The sequence below is a fragment of the Thalassophryne amazonica genome, chromosome 13, assembly GCF_902500255.1.
Source record: "Thalassophryne amazonica chromosome 13, fThaAma1.1, whole genome shotgun sequence".
NCBI classification, from domain to species: domain Eukaryota; kingdom Metazoa; phylum Chordata; class Actinopteri; order Batrachoidiformes; family Batrachoididae; genus Thalassophryne; species Thalassophryne amazonica.
This window is the reverse complement of record NC_047115.1, coordinates 73,423,279-73,435,846: the sequence shown is the minus strand read 5'-3', so window position 1 is coordinate 73,435,846 and position 12,568 is coordinate 73,423,279. Positions and strand designations below refer to the sequence as shown.

The following is a 12,568-nucleotide window of genomic DNA, read 5'->3' as shown; positions in this document are numbered from 1 at the left end:
TCAGCCGTGTTATCATTTAATACTTATGCAAGCTGCACATTTCTCTATGTTTGTTATAGTCAAAGATTGCTGCTGCTGCTGCTGCTTGCTCCTGCTGCTGCTGTGTAAAATGCATTACTTTCCTGTGCTCAAAGGATGTCCATGTGAACGAGCAATCAAATAATGCTTAGAAAATGCAAATATATTCACTAAAGTAGGCAAAGGTTGTATCAACTTTGTTAAATCGCTCTGCAAATGAAGGAAAAGTGGACAAGGTCAGCACATTACATTAAGGAAATGTAATATAACAGAAAGCTGTTATCATGGATGACCTTTTTTAATGATACTGTGAATTGCCGCCAGTGGCAGAATGTAGCCACCGCACTAATGCTCTGGGATGAGTACATGTGATGATCTCCTGCTCCTGAGGTTGTGACCGAAAGAGCTTGTAGGCTCAATCCTCACATGGGGCCTGTGTCTTTATTTCGTGGCTAAATACAATAGCGTGACTCGACTAATACAGTACAGCGGTTGTGTTGCGGAGGCCCTAGGCTCAAGTGATGTCTGTGTGACTGTCCTCTAATATGTCTGCTCTGTTCTTGCCCTGTCTCCAATTCTTTGTATTTTGCAGAACAAATAAGAATGTCCTGGATGTAGGAAGGATAGCTGCAGACTGAGAAAACCTCAAATGTATAAAGGACTGTAGTCATCTTGTATGTTAAATCACAGTGTTTTAAAGACATGCAAGAAATTAACAAAAAAAAAACAATCTAAATAAAGAAAAGGTATAATAATGCAGTGTAATGAGAGACTGATATTACTTAATTTCTGCAGTTGTACGTAGTATTCTGGGCCTGTTGGAATCACAAACCTATAACCTAGATTTTTAGACTTTCTCAGTGATATTATAATGATGCCATGAATAGAGTCAGATATGATTCATATCAATCCCTGGATGCCTTAAACAATAAATAATACCAGACAGGAAGACAGAGGTCAGGAATGAGAGGAATGGTAGTACCCAGTAAACCAGTCTTGATCAGTAAGTCTGGTATTAAAATTGTGTTCCACTCAGAAAAGCTTCATATTTGCAAACTGTTTTTACTTTCACTTTTGATGCTCTGTGTGCTTCTTACCCTGTATGCTGCTATACAATGCTACTGGAACCTCAATTTCCCTGAGGGAGTCTTCCCAAAGGATCAATAAAGTTCTATCTCATGTAATATAATCTACCACTGACCACTTAAATAATAAATAACACCACAACATTGTTCTTTTGGACAAGTGGTGTTTGTTTGTTTTTTAAAAGCTATCACAGATGGTAATATTGACCAGCTAACACTAGGCTCGTGTGTCATACATCACACGGAAAAAGTGAGGAACCTTGAGGTAATTTTTGATCCTACGTTGTCCTTTGGCCTCCACATTAGAAATATTACGAGGACTGCTTTCTTTCACTTGCGAAATATAGTGAAGATTCGTCCCATCCTGTCTAAAGCTGATGTTGAGACCCTGACTCATGTGTTTATCTCTTCTAGATTGGACTACTGCAATGTTTTATTTTCTGGTTTACTGCAGTCCAGCATTAGGAGTCTCCAATTGGTTCAAAATGCTGCAGCCAGACTTTTGACACGAAGCAGAAAGTTCGACCACATTACACCCATTTTTGCATCCCTTCACTGGCTTCCTGTCCCTGTGAGATCAGATTTTAAGGTTCTGCTACTAGTCTATAAAATTGTTTATGAACCTCCGGGTTCTGCGTTCTCAGGGTGCAGGACTACTTTGTGTCCCTAGGGTGAATAAGAAGTCTGTGGGTCATAGAGCTTTCTCTTATTGTGCCCCTGTTCTGTGGAATGATCTCCCTGCGTCATAAAACAGATCTGTGGATTCTTTCAATTCCAGACTTAAGATGCACTTATTTTCCCTTTTGTATGGCAAACATACTGGCATAGTATAATTCTACGCTTTTCACTCTTTTAATTAATTTTATTAGGAAACAGAGCGGGCTGCGGCCTCAACTTTACCTAAATTCTGGGTCTTTTATTGAAGCTTAGGGCTAGTAGCCGGCAATCACCTTAGTATTTCTCTGTTTTTCTTGTTGTTTAATGCTGACAAATTATTCTGTATTTCTTGTCTTTCTGATGTCTGATTCTGTTTTTTCTCTCTGTTTAAGGTGGAGCTCCATCCAGAGATGACTGTGGTATTTGTGCTGCAGACCCTCCTGTCCTGTGCACCAACAGCTTTTCCTGTATATTCGTTCTGTGAATTGTTCTGTAATTTATGTTTGTAGCATGGCCCAAGCAGAGGGTCACCCCTTTGAGTCTGGTCTGCTTGAGGTTTCTTCCTCAGAGGGAGTTTTTCCTTACCACTGTTGCTCTGGGGGTTAGTAAGATTAGGAAGGAAAGCTTCTTATGTTTCAAGGTTACTTGTGTGAAGCGCCTCGAGGCAACTCTGTTGTGATTTGGAGCTATATCAATGAATATAAATAGAAAAAATTGAAAATTAATAGATGCTTAAGGTGCAATTCTACCAAACTGCCAGATTGTGGCTCGACACACCCAAGAACAACACGGACATCAGTTGTTGCAATGAAAGAGACTCACAAAAGACCTTTCCTAGGAAAGTCAGATCACCAACAAAAGGAGACACTAGCACCTGCAGACATCAGGGTTGTAACTGTCAAGTCCGTGTAAACATGGCCACCAATACCCAACATTTAGATGTACCCCCGCTTAGCCATGCTGTCTAAAAAAAATAAAAATCTTCTCATAAACTATCCAAGTAGGTTGTGTCAGGTCAGTTGGACTTGTTAGTTCCTGAAGATATTTACTTTCCAACCAGAAAAGTTTCATCATCTCCAGTTAGAGTAGTGAGCAACTCAAATGTTTGTCCTCTGTGGATCACATTTTGATCCCCACCACCCACTGGAACACAACACTGGAGTTATCAGACACCCTGCAACACCAGGCTGATAACAATAGTGTTCAGAATAATAGTAGTGCTATGTGACTAAAAAGATTAATCCAGGTTTTGAGTATATTTCTTATTGTTACATGAGAAACAATAAGATTCAGTAGATTCTCACAAATCCAACAAGACCAAGCATTCATGATATGCACACTCTTAAGGCTATGAAATTGGCTATTAGTAAAAAAAAGTAGAAAAGGGGGTGTTCACAATAATAGTAGCATCTGCTGTTGATGCTACAAACTCAAAACTATTATGTTCAAACTGCTTTTTTTTTAGCAATCCTGTGAATCACTAAACTAGTATTTAGTTTGTATAACCACAGTTTTTCATGATTTCTTCAGATCTGCGAGGCATTCATTTTGTTGGTTTGGAATCATGATTTTGCTCATTTACTAGTGTGCTTGGGGTCATTGTCTTGTTGAAACACCCATTTCAAGGGCATGTCCTCTTCAGCATAAGGCAACATGACCTCTTCATGTATTTTGACATATCCAAACTGATCCATGATGCCTGGTATGCGATATATAGGCCCAACACCATAGTAGGAGAAACATGCCCATATCATGATGCTTGCACCACCATGCTTCACTGTCGTCACTGTGAACTGTGGCTTGAATTCAGAGTTTGGGGGTCGTCTCACAAACTGTCTGCAGCCCTTGGACCCAAAAAGAACAATTTTACTCTCATCAGTCCACAAAATATTCCTCCATTTCTCTTTAGGCCAGTTGGTGTGTTCTTTGGCAAATTGTAACCTCTTCTGCACATGTCTTTTATTTAACAGAGGGACTTTGCGGGGGAGTCTTGCAAATAAATTAGCTTCACACAGGCGTCTTCTAACTGTCACAGCACTAACAGGTAATTCCAGACTGTCTTTGATCATCCTGGAGCTGATCAATGGGTGAGCCTTTGCCATTCTGGTTATTCTTCTATCCGTTTTGATGGTTTTCTGTTTTCTTCCACGCGTCTCTGGTATTTTTGTCCATTTTAAAGCATTGGAGATCATTGTAGATGAACAGCCTATAATTTTTTGCACCTGCGTATAAGTTTTCCCCTCTCCAATCAACTTTTTAATCAAACTACGCTGTTCTTCTGAACAATGTCTTGAACGTCCCATTTTCCTCAGGCTTTCAAAGAGAAAAGCATGTTCAACAGGTGCTGGCTTCATCCATAAATAGGGGACACCTGATTCACACCTGTTTGTTCCACAAAATTGACAAACTCACTGACTCAATGCCACAATACTATTAATGTGAACATCCCCTTTTCTACTTTTTTTTTACTAATAGCCCGATTTCAGAGCCTAAGAGTGTGCATATCATGAATGCTTGGTCTTGTTGGATTTGTGAGAATCTACTGAATCTACTGGTACCTTGTTTCCCATGTAACAATAAGAAATATACTCAAAACCTGGATTAATCTTTTTAGTCACATAGCACTACTATTATTCTGAACACTACTGTAAGTACCCAGGCCCAAGAAAAAGAACACCAATACCTTAAGGAGACACTTATAGTATGTGAATACCCGAACTGGACCTTTGTGAAAACAACTACATCACCCAACACTGCGGGTGATGAAGGCAAGAAGAACAAAAGAAATAATATTGTAATTCCATATGTGATTAGAATTTCTAAGAAACTAAGGAGGATTTTCAACACACAATAGTCCTGTGTTTTTCAAACCCAGCAACACCATCGGAGAGAAACTGGTACACCCCAAAGACCACACACCACACACCCACAAAAGGAATCTGGTGTATGTGGTTCAATGCAGTGAGAAGTGAAATGATCTCAACATCTGAGAAACTAAACAGCCGCTCAACAAACAAATGGTTCAACACAGGAGGACAATTCCTCTGTTCAGGACTCAGCCATCTACCAGCATGTGAAGGAAAAAGGACACACCTTTGAAGATAAAAACATTTATACTTTAGACAGAGAAGATTGTTGGTTTGAAAGAGGTGTCACGGAGGTGCTATCTTTGTTAAAGTGATGAAACCTTCTCTAAACAGAGATACAACCTTTCTCTCACCTATAATCCTGTCCTTTCATCGATACCATAGAGACTCAAAGATTGTCCTCGCCTCTCCTCAAATGAAACTGAAAATAACAGCAACTCACACCTGAACTCAAGTGACCTCTGGTGACCAGTGTCATTTAGTACATCGCTGTAACATCAGGAGATCCCACCAAGAATAAATATTTTAATCTCTCACTACTCCAACTAGAACTGATGAAGCTTTTTTCTAAATGAAGAATAAAATATCTTCAAGGAACTAAGTAAGTCCAGTTGACCTGACTCAACTTTCTTGGATGCAATGACCTATATGACTAAGAATCCCCACAAACTTCTCACTCACTCACTCACTCACTCACTCACTCACTCACTCACTCACTCACTCACTCACTCACTCACTCACTCACTCACTCACTCACTCATCTTAAACCGCTTACTCCAATTAAGGGACATGGTGGGGAGCCTATGCCAGCAGTCATAGGGTGTGACGCAGGGTTCACCCTGGACAGGACACCAGTCTGTCACAGGGCCACATATAGAAGGACAAACACATTTATACCTGCATGCACACCTATGGACATTTTAAAGCTGCCAGTCCACATAACCTGCATGTCTTTAGATGTGGGAGGGAGCAGGAGCACCCAGAGGGAACTCACGCAAACTCAGGGAGAACATGCAAACTCCACACAGAAAGGCCACAGGTGGGAATTGATCCCATGACATTTTGCTGTGAGGCAACAGTGCTAACCACTAAGCCTCTGTACTGCCCCTACAGATTTCTCATATCTTAAATACCTGCTTTAAAAAAAAAAAAACCTGAGGAACATTGACCTAAGGTGACAGCTGGTTGTCTTTCGGAGCAGGTCTCTCCAGACAATCTTTGGGTTGACTTTATCTGGGGAGACTTGGATGAGGATACTTTGGCCATGTTGCATGTTTCCCTGAGCATGGTCCAGGGCACAGGTACCTCATTACTGAGGACTCCAGGTACTGGAAAACACCAAAGGGACATCCACATATCACCTGGATGCGGCAGATAAATGGTTACTTTTGGAAGATGGCAATGGAATGCTGGTGTGCCTGGGTGGAACTCACTCACTCACTCATCTTCAACCGCTTATCTGGGATCGGGTTTGGTTTTTGTCGGTGAATTGTAATTAATAGCTTCCTCTGTGGTCAGCAGCCTTTTAGGTCATGGTGATGTTACGCTCTCATAACCGCTGTCTTGGACAATGTTACATTTCTGTCTAATGTCTGTAAAACCTCCGTCAGGTCCTTAGTTATAATCCTGAAGTTGTGTTGGACCTTTAGAATAAAGGTTTGTTCATTCTTGTGTGTTAATATTAGTCCCTTTCCCCAATTATTTAAAGTCTGTATGGTCCCAATCTTCTTGTATTTTTGTACAATCTTTTTGAGGTGACGCCTAAAGAGGAACCTGAATTCTGGAGATACAAAATTGTGCTCTGGAAGACTTGACTTAATCCTTTCGATTTTTTTTCTCCAAAACTCACGAAGTCATTAATTCTACAGGGAGCCCAATAAATCCAGCCAAGTGTTCACCAATTAGCCCGTAATTATGGCAATTAGTCATAAAGAAGCTTGTAAAACTTACTCCATTGATTTCTGGAATCTTTCATGTTGCTTGCAAAGGCATTGATCTTGCTGTATTTAAACTGTTTATTGTTGTTTTTAGTGTTTCATAAAGTAGTGTAAAAGTATGCACTACATACCAACAGGTCCATAAGTAACTGAACAGTGACCATTTGTGTAATTTTGTCTCTGCACACCAGTACAATGTAGAACATTAAAGTTCTACTTGGAGTGTAGATGTTTAGACTTAATGAAAGGGGGTTAAGAAAAAGCAATGCATTAACCATTTGGAAATCACAACCACTTTGTATGTTTATACACAGTACCTCCATTTTCGGAGACCATGGGTAACTGGACAAACTAAATATAAGGACCATTATCTGAGTTACATGTTGAGGTGGAAACCATCAGTGATGGGTAGAAGCAGAATAGAATGCGCCCAAAATCTGGCAAAACTAACTGTATGTAACTAACAACTAACTGGAAATGCAACCAACTGGTGAAGAAGGAATGAGATGTATTTCTCGAAGGTTCAAATCTTAAAAATGTGGACTGACCAGTTGTCACGGTCTGAACGTGTGGACAGAGTATGTCATAAAGTTAAATCTAAAGTTTACATGTCAATGAGAATCTGTCATTTTCTTCCCCTTTTTGATCATAGCCGGTTCTTCAGTAGTTTTATCTTACCCCACTTTGGCTATTGTCAGTCATTCTGCATTGTGGTGTCAAGAGTATAAATTGCCCTCGACCATCTGTTTAAAAGTAAATGCGCATGGTTCTAAATCATACATATGATACAGCTTCGGAAACTATGTATCTAGAATTGAAATGGTATCCATTGTCCTACCATTATAAATTAAAAGTAGATCTTTCTTTATAAGTTATCTAATCAGTTATGTCTTTTGTACGTCTTCAAGATACTTAAAATCCAGCTACATGTGTGCCACTAAGATCTTTGTCAAATAAGTTTTCAATGGACCATACACTTGTCTGAAATATACAAGCATTCTTAAGTATGTATTAATGTTTCTACATTATGCAATGAGTTACCATAGCATTTCAGAGAATGTAAACATCTAGCTAATTTTAGATCTGCTTTTTATCAACATTATCAGCTTGATGTAACATCTTTAGTTCACTAGTTCATTTTATTTCTTATTGTTAATTGTACTATGTTATCATACTCGACCATCATGAAAAGAGCATGTATCCTTTTAGTGTTTTGCATTTTATGTCATTGAGATTTCAATACATTATATCATTATTATTATTATTATTATTATTATTATTATTATTATTATTATTATTATTATTATTATTATTATGTTGTTGTTGTTTTTATATAAGTCATAACTTTTACAGCCACATTTCTACAGGTAGCCCAGTAAATCAAGCCAAATGTTCCCCAGTTAGCCTGTCACCATGATGTTACACTCTCATAACTGCTCTCTTGGACAATGTTACATTTCTGTCTGATGTCAGGGGATGGATACATAAGGATTTTCAACTAATTGAATAAGTCTTGAATTTTATTTACATCAATCATTTTGAAATACAAAGAGTATGGTGCTGTATGGTAAATCTGTAGTTCTTTAAAAAATGGAGCAACTGTGTAAAAATTGGCTATAATTCCTAAACTGTCACTGCGATATTCTTAATAAATCCCTTTCATTCAAGCTGAAAGTCTACACCACAAGCACAGTTTGATTGTTTTAGTTAAACTCCATTGTGGTGGTGTTGATAAGAAAAAATCCAAAACTGCTACACAATACTTACAATATGGAACTGATATTACATTAACAGCAAATGCATGGCATCTACCATGCTTTGTAATAAATGGTCTCATAATGTAATTAAGAGATTATTAAGTTAAAACACTCCACTCTTAACCATGATATTAAACATACACTCAACAAAAATATAAATGCAACACTTTTGGTTTTGCTCCCATTTTGTATGAGATGAACTCAAAGATCTAAAGCTTTTTCCACATACACAATATCACCATTTCCCTCAAATATTGTTCACAAACCAGTCTAAATCTGTGATAGTGAGCACTTCTCCTTTGCTGAGATAATCCATCCCCACCTCACAGGTGTGCCATATCAAGATGCTGATTAGAAACCATGATTAGTGCACAGGTGTGCCTTAGACTGCCCACAATAAAAGGGCCACTCTGAAAGGTGCAGTTTTGTTTTATTGGGGGGGGGATACCAGTCAGTATCTGGTGTGACCACCATTTGCCTCATGCAGTGCAACACATCTCCTTCGCATAGAGTTGATGCAGGTTGTCATTGTGGCCTGTGGAATGTTGGTCCACTCCTCTTCAATGGCTGTGTGTGAAGTTGCTGGATATTGGCAGGAACTGGTACACGCTGTCGTATACGTCGGTCCAGAGCATCCCAAACATGCTCATGTCCGGTGAGTATGCCGGCCATGCAGAACTGGGACATTTTCAGCTTCCAAGAATTGTGTACAGATCCTTGCAACATGGGGCCGTGCATTATCCTGCTGCAACATGAGGTGATATTCTTGGATGTATGGCACAACAATGGGCCTCAGGATCTCGTCACGGTATCTCTGTGCATTCAAAATGCCATCAATAAAATGCACCTGTGTTCTTCGTCCATAACAGACGCCTGCCCATACCATAACCCCACCGCCACCATGGGCCACTCGATCCACAACACTGACATCAGAAAACCGCTCACCCACACGACGCCACACACGCTGTCTGCCATCTGCCCTGAACAGTGTGAACCGGGATTCATCCGTGAAGAGAACACCTCTCCAACGTGCCAAACGCCAGCGAATGTGAGCATTTGCCCACTCAAGTCGGTTACGAGTCAGGTCGAGACCCCGATGAGGACGACGAGCATGCAGATGAGCTTCCCTGAGACAGTTTCTGACAGTTTGTGCAGAATTCTTTGGTTATGCAAACCGATTGTTTCAGCAGCTGTCCGAGTGGCTGGTCTCAGACGATCTTGGAGGTGAACATGCTGGATGTGGAGGTCCTGGGCTGGTGTGGTTACACGTGGTCTGTGGTTGTGAGGCTGGTTGGATGTACAGCCAAATTCTCTGAAACGCCTTTGGAGACGGCTTATGGTAGAGAAATGAACATTCAATACACGAGCAACAGCTCTGGTTGACATTCCTGCTGTCAACATGCCAATTTCACGCTCCCTCAAATCTTGCGACATCTGTGGCATTGTGCTGTGTGATAAAACTGCACCTTTCAGAGTGGCCTTTTATTGTGGGCAGTCTAAGGCACACCTGTGCACTAATCATGGTGTCTAATCAGCATCTTGATATGGCACACCTGTGAGGTGGGATGGATTATCTCAGCAAAGGAGAAGTGCTCACTATCACAGATTTAGACTGGTTTGTGAACAATATTTGAGGGAAATGGTGATATTTGTATGTGGAAAAAGATTTAGATCTTGAGTTCATCTCATACAAATGGGAGCAAAACCAAAAGTGTTGCGTTTATATTTTTGTTGAGTGTATTATTATTAGGACCCTACAAGACCCTAATAAAACTTTTAAAAAGCAGGTGTGTTATGTCTCCTGTGGTCTTCAACCAATCTGGAGGACGCACCAACCCTCCACATCCAAATTTAGTATATGTAATTTAAAAATGTATGGCCTGTAATTGGCAGTGAGCCCAATCTCCAGTGTTATATTATCATGCACATCACAGCGGGGATAGGTACTAACATCATACCAAATATGAAGGAAATTCACATAATCGCTGCTGAGATTTTGCCATAAAACAGATAAATACAAGGTCTTGTCTTCAGAATGCCATCTATCCAAGTGCAAATGTTTAGAGGTAAAGTGGGTTTTCCTACATGTAGGTCATTTTGAAATGCTGGCATTTAAAGTTCTGAAAGCACAAAGAACAAAGGAAATTTTGCAGGTAGCCCCAGTCATAAATGTTAAAGAAAGCTGAACCCATAACAAATATAATAAAAGTTATATTACAGAAAATGTCACAACAGCATTATCTCAAAAATAATGACAGAGAAATAATCCATTTATATCTCAGTAGCTCTGTTTGCTACATCTTAAAGAGAGTAATAGTCTGCAGCCACCCACCTTAAGATCTAAGCAGTTTGTCTAGCTCTGGACAGACAGAAGACAATCTCACGGACATGAGGCTCTTTTAAACATCCCCCACATTGTGGGGGTGGGGGTAACAAGAAAGGGAGGAACCATGGTGGTGCATTATTGGAGAAGATGCATGAGATAGGCCAGTAAATACAGGAATTTAAACCTATTCTGGGGTGTGATTGCAATACATGACCTTTGACCCCACACCATGTACATGAACTGTGGTACTCACAGAAACTGATGAATAAAACACCTTCTTCCGCCATCCCCCACCTGAAAAAAGACAAAAAAGAGTCAGTCAAGTAGCCAGACAAAGGTTAGAAGAAAAAAATATCAGATAATTTTACATTAAGATATTTGTTGTACTGCTGTACAACATAAATGTAAAAAAAAAAAAAAACAGAGATTTAGAGCCTGTTTGTGTTCTGAAATTGTTAAATGATCTGTTGATATCCACTGAAATGAATATTTTAGTGGCTGTTGGTTGGTTTCATGAATAATGTGTTCCAAAGAATTCCTAAAAAAGCTTTTTGTTTTTGAGTCATGATCATGTGAAAACAAAACGCTGAGATTGTCACTGTGAAGAACACTCAACGAATACACGGACTATTAATTATACAGAGACACGGCTATTGTTTGCTGTGTGTACCGTGATAAGTTCGTGTACACAACAAATCACACATCTCGGTCTAATCCTACAGGACCGGATTTGTTCCATTAAATGCTAAGACCCTTTTGACCTACTTCTGTCACCTCTAGCACATCAGCGCCCACTCAAGACTTGTGAACAAAACACTGGTGTAAAATAGCAACCACAAAGTGTACGTGGAAGGCAGTCAGTCAGTCAGTCCTACACTGACAGTAACCAGGCCAACAGACCTCCGGGAAATGAAGAACAATGTGTAAGTGCCTCATGAAATCTTTCATTTCACTCCCAATCTGACGAGGAACCAAAGAAACCAATGTATTGAAATTGCTGCTGAAGACAATCAGTCAAAAGTACATGGTGGAGGAACACACACCAAACTGCTTCTGACTCAGCATTCGATGGAAGCAATTTGACTTTTTACTTTGTTTTGATGCATTTCTGAGCCATTAGACTTTGGGGATTTGCAGCACGCTGTTCCTCCCACAATGATCTCCAAACTCATGAATTCCAGCTCAGACCTTCACTAAAAAAAATACGGTTCCAGCCCAAATCTCTTTCAGTGTAGGCGCAGCAATAATGAATTTAACTTTAACTCGTGCTCACGGATGTCAGCGGCCTTATCAGAATAAAGCAGAACAAAGGCTGAGGTCATGCCAAATACAAAAAAAAGTACACTGGAACCTGGGCGGTGATCTGAGCCTGCACCTGAGGAAGAGGCCTGTCACAGAAGAATGACTATACCGACCTTATGGAGAAAACTCTTCTTCCTCTTCGCAACCTGTGGTGGCTCCGAAAAGAACAAGCCTCCACTATAAAGTCTGGACTCAGTGTTTGCTCCCTTTGTTGTCGGTTCCTGCACAGAGTGGACAGATGGCTCCCTGTGCCCTCACGCCGGCTGGAGCACAGGCTGGCTTTGCTATTAGTGCTTCAGCTTAGCCCAAGATAAGCCCCTAAACAGGGCCAGTGAACCTGCATGTCTTCCCTAATTCCCCCTGTCGCAGCCACGAAAGAGGCGTTCCTGTGCACAGAGGTCCTCGAGGCTGGAGGGCAGGGCAAGTGGGTGCCAACGGGTCAGACGCTCTCCAGGGCTGCAGAATCGGGCGCGCTTTAGCCTTTTGCACTTATCATAGAGGCACTGAAGACAAGCTTTGTTGAGCGAGGCTACTCTGTGACTAACAGCGCCGTGCTCATCATTAGAGTCTCAGAGTGCTTCCTGCGTACACGAGGCTGCATCTCCTCCAAAAATAAATC

At 40.5% G+C, this 12,568-nt stretch overlaps 1 protein-coding gene across 3 annotated transcripts in view; it reads right to left on the bottom strand.

The window, feature by feature from the left end:
• Window positions 1–12,568, bottom strand: part of zgc:110045 (uncharacterized protein LOC664755 homolog) — a 105,582-nt gene extending 93,014 nt beyond the window's left edge. Inside the window, exons 1-2 of one of the 3 annotated variants that reach the window (XM_034185047.1) lie at window positions 12,063–12,568; window positions 10,901–10,941 (exon numbers count right to left, since the gene is read on the bottom strand). The gene's annotated coding sequence lies outside the window, so the exon portion shown is untranslated. The remainder of the gene's footprint in view (window positions 1–10,900; window positions 10,942–12,062) is intronic. The other 2 variants (XM_034185049.1, XM_034185048.1) reach the window with 2 other exon arrangements.